We start from the raw sequence: 5,046 nt of genomic DNA, 5'->3' as shown, positions 1-5,046 counted from the left end.
GCTATTATGTTGAAAGACTCTGGGTCCTATTTAAATCTTTTATTTTAGCAGGCAGTTCATCCTGTTTAGGTATAGCACACTGGTCCTGGCCTGCTTTTGTAGGCTCTGGTTCCAACGATAATTTAAGTTTCATAGCCTTTGCTATTCTCTCTTCATCTGCTTGGTTTATCTGGTGCTGCTTGGGTTCCCATTGTTCTCTGATGGGGCGGAAGCTCTTTTCCCAGTTCAGGCTGCCTAGTGCATGTATTATAGGTGGAGAAAGGGATTCTCTACTCACAGGGAAGAAGAATGCTTCCTGGTCCAAGCCACTTGTGGTGGGGTCCCTCTCGCCACTGGCCTTGCCTCTCACCTATTTTGGAGGGAAGTCTCTGGCTCTGTGGGAGAGGGAGATTGCTTTCTGGCCAGGTGCTTCTTGTGGCAGGATTGCCCCCCGTCTGTGGGAGACTGAGTGGTTTCAGGCACAGACAGCTTGTTGCAATGGGATTTTCCTTGTTGGTACCCCTGAGCTGCCATGTTTCATGTCCCTGGTTGGAGCAGAGGAGTCTCAGGCCCATGGGTACAAATTAGTTTCCAGGTCTAGGTCATTTGTTATGGTGGGGTACCCCTTGCTGATGCTGTCTGGCCACATATTGTCTCTCTGTGGGGGAGGAGATTCTTGGACCTGGTGTGGAAGTAGAAGCTTGCTCTGGCCATTTATTGCCAGAGTTGATCCCCATTAATCCCCCTTACCAGTGCTGCTAAGATCACTTGTGTTTGTTACTAGGGCTCTCGTTCCATCTGGGAAAGAAATGAACCTACCTGGCTTCCTTGTGTTGCTAGGTTGGGGGTCAGTTATGATAGGCCTGGGTCAACATCTGTTTGGTAGGAGATCATTAGCTGCCCTGCTGATGTGCCTTTCTTCAAGTCCTTGGCTCTCTAAACAGTTCACTGTCCTCTTTCCACCTTTCATAGTTCTCTTTTTATTGTCTCATGTGTTGTTTCTAGGATTTCTAATTGCAGCAAAGAGAACAGGGATGAATTAGTCTACATCATCATGTCTGGTGTCATGGAAATCTAGGTAACTTTTAAAGAGAACCAAATACATTTTTCAGAATGAAAAATGTAATTGTTAATTTAAAATATTCAATGGATAGGTTAAATAGCAGATTAGACAAATAAAGAGACCGTTAGTGATCAGAAAAGTAGATCTGAAGAAATTGTTCAGAATGCAGCAGAGAGAGAGAAAGTGATAGGAATTATAAGTGAGAAATTAAAAGATATGGATGATAGAATGATAAAATCTAACATAAATCTAATTGCATTTCTAGATGGAGAGAATGCAGAAAATGAGAGAGAAACAAAATTCAAAGAAAAATTGCTAATTTCCCTTTATTGATGAAAGACATGAATACTTAGATTCGGTAATTACAACAAATCCCAGGCAGAACAAATACAAAGAAAGCTATGTAGAGACACATTGTGGTAAAAAGATAGAGAATGTCTGAAAAGGGACCAAACAGAAATAAGGAATTATTTCCAAAGGAATGACTATTAAACTGAGAGCAGACTTCTCAAAAGCAACAAAGTCAGAAGATAGAGGGATAATACTTTCAAAGTGTCAAGGGAAAATATCTGTCAATCTAGAATATTCATCCTTGAAAAGCTAATATTGATAAATAAGAGCTAAATAAAGACTTTTTCAGATATGTAAAATCAGATGCTCACTAAAGGATCTTCTCAAACAAATTTCCAGAAAAAAGAATGAGATGAAAAAAAGAATAATGAGCAAAGAAACTTAGATAAACATAAACAACTATTACCTATGTGAAACAATATAGTGACTGAGTTGGGGAGTTTTAAAATGGGTGGGATTAAATTACTGGACAACAATAAGCTGAGGGGGTGATCAACATTAAAGCATTAGAAGATCCTTGTATCATTTGGGAGAAAGGTAGAGATGCTGATTGAATTTAGACTTGGTTCATTTAAGTATGAATACTGAAATTTAAGTGTAACTACTAAAAGAATAGAAATGGAGCATAGAACATACCATCCAGTAGAGGGAAAAATTGAACAAGAAAACCTCAATTACTTGTAAATAAGACAGAAAAGGAGAAAAAAGAAGCATAAAAAAAATCAGAGTAAATATAAAACATTAAATTAGATGGTATGAATAAATAAAAAGTATGTCAGTGATCAAAACATGTAATTAGCTGAAATCCGCCAAAGTACTGAAATTTCAAATTGATAATTAATTTTTTTCAAAATCCAGTTGTATATTGTTACAAAGACATACCTAAAACATAAAGACCATATACTCTGGTCACAGTGCAATTAAATTAGAAGTCAATAGCGAAAAAGTAACTTTAAAAAATATAGAGAATTTTTTTTAACATTTTTATTGGAGTATAATTGCTTTACAATGGTGTGTTAGTTTCTGCTTTATAACAAAGTGAATCAGTTATACATATACATATGTCCCCATATCTCTTCCCTCTTGCATCTCCCTCCCTCCCACCATCCCTATCCCACCCCTCTAGGTGGTCACAAAGCACCGAGCTGATCTCCCTGTGCTATGCAGCTGCTTCCCACTAGCTATCTATTTTACATTTGGTAGTGTGTATATTTCCATGCCACTCTCTCACTTCATCCCAGCTTACCCTTCCCCCTCCCTGTATCCTCAAGTCCATTCTCTACATCTGCACCTTTATTGCTGTCCTGCCTCTAGGTTCTTCAGAACCATTAAAAAATATATAGAAATTTTAAAAAAGATGTTTGATTAACTCATGGATCAAAGAAGGAGCCATAATGTAAATTAGAAAATATTTGTAACTGAATGCTAATAAAAATACCTCACATCAAAATCTGCAGAATTCAACAAAGGAATAGTGTACTTAGAGACAGATTTATAGCCTAAAGTACCTTTATACAGAAATAAGAAAGAATGAGCATTTATACATTAAGTGCCCAACTTAGGAATTTAGAAAGGAAAAAATGAAATAAAGCCAAAGAAAGTAGAAGGAAAGAAATAACAAAGATAAGAGCAGGAATTAATAAAATTGAAAATGAAGCTATAATGGAGAGGATTTAACTACCAAATTGATAATTGAAAAGATTAGTTCTTTGGAAATAGATAAACCTTTGACAATGCCAGTCAATTAATAAAGAAATAAGGGGGAAAAAAATGAAAGAAGGAGGATTTCCCTGGTGGTCCAGGGGTTGAGAGTTTGTCTTGCAATACAGAGGATGCCTGGTTGGGGAACTAAGATCCCACATGCCACAGGGCAACTAAGTCCATGCCCTGCAACTACAGAGCCCATGTGCTCTGGAACACGAGCGCCACAACTAGAGAGAAGCCTGCACACCACAACAAAAGATCCTGTGTGCTGAAACAAAGACCTGACACAGCCAAAAATTAAATAAATAAATATTTTAAAAAATGAAAGAAGCTTCACAACTAGAAATACAGAAAACATTAAAAATAATGTTATTACCATGAACTATTTTATGACAATAATCTGAAATCTTAAACAAAATGGACAATATCCTGGGCAAATATAATTTAACAAAAATGACTGCAGAAGAAATAGAAAACCTGAATAGACCTATAAGCCTTAAAGCAATGAGTCAAAAGTAGAATTCTACCACACTCCTCACTCCAAATCTCACAACCCAGATGATTTCACAGGTGAGTTCTCTCCACATTCAAGAAGCAGATGAATCCAATCTCACACAAAACTTGTTCAGGGAATAGAAAAATTCTCCCCCAGTTCATTTTATGGGGCTTTATAACCTTGGTAACAAAATTGACAAGAACATTTAAAAAATGGAAAAATAGGGCTTCCCTGGTGGCGCAGTGGTTGGGAATCTGCCTGCCAATGCAGGGGACACGGGTTCGAGCCCTGGTCTGGGAAGATCCCACATGCCGCGGAGCGACTAAGCCCGTGAGCCACAATTGCTGAGCCTGCGCGTCTGGAGCCTGTGCTCCGCAACGGGAGAGGCCACGATAGTGAGAGGCCCGCGCACCGCGATGAAGCGTGGCCCCCACTTGCCACAACCAGAGAAAGCCCTCGCACAGAAACGAAGACCCAACACAGCCATAAATAAATAAATAAATAAATAAAATTAAAAAAAAAAAAAAAGGAAAAATAATAGGTCAATCTCTCATATGATCATAACAAAAATCCTATACAAAATATAGTATCTCTGTGGAGAAAATGTTAAAACTTTGTTGAAAAATATTAAAGAGATCTAAATGAATAGAGAGGTATGCCATATTCATGGATAGAAACACACAATATTGTAAATGTCCGTGATCTCCCAAATTAATCTATAAATTCAATACAATTCCAGTCAGAATCCCAACCAGGTTTTTCTTGGTGTAACTTAAAAAGCTGATTATAAATGTTATATCAAAAAGCAAAGGGCCAAGATTAGCAATAATCCTTTAAGATAGGTAGGTTTTGTGCCTATTTCATATATGAGAAAACTGAGGCACAGAATGGTTAAGTAATTTGGTCAGGGTCACATAGCCAGTAAGCAGCAGGACCAGAGCTCAAACCCAGGAAATTTGGCTCCAGATTCCACACTTTTAAAATCCACACTAGGGAATTCCCTGGCGGTCCAGTGGTTAGGACTCTGCACTTTCACTGTTGAGGGTGCAAGTTCAAGCCCTGATTGGGGAACTAAGATACTGCAAGCCATGCAGCCAATCAATCAATCAATCAATCAATCAATTTTTAAAAAGGAAAAAAAATAAAATCCACACTAGATAATTTTGAAGAACAATTTGGGGGGGTTCACTCTGCCTCATATTAAGACTGACTAGAGCTATAGAGATTTAGAGAGTGGTATTGGTACAAGAGAAGACAAATAGGCCAATGGAACAGAATAGAGAATCTAGAAATAGATACAAAAGACCAGTCCTAACAAGGAAGCTATAATTAAAATTCATTCATTCAACAGATGTTTATGAAGCATCAACTATGTGGTAGGCACTAGAAATATAGCAATGAATAAGAGACAAATCTCTTCTCTCGTGGAGTTTACATTTTAGTGGAGGAAGAC

The sequence above is a fragment of the Balaenoptera ricei genome, chromosome X (genome assembly GCF_028023285.1).
Source record: "Balaenoptera ricei isolate mBalRic1 chromosome X, mBalRic1.hap2, whole genome shotgun sequence".
NCBI classification, from domain to species: Eukaryota; Metazoa; Chordata; class Mammalia; order Artiodactyla; family Balaenopteridae; genus Balaenoptera; species Balaenoptera ricei.
Note: the sequence above shows the minus strand (reverse complement) of the source record.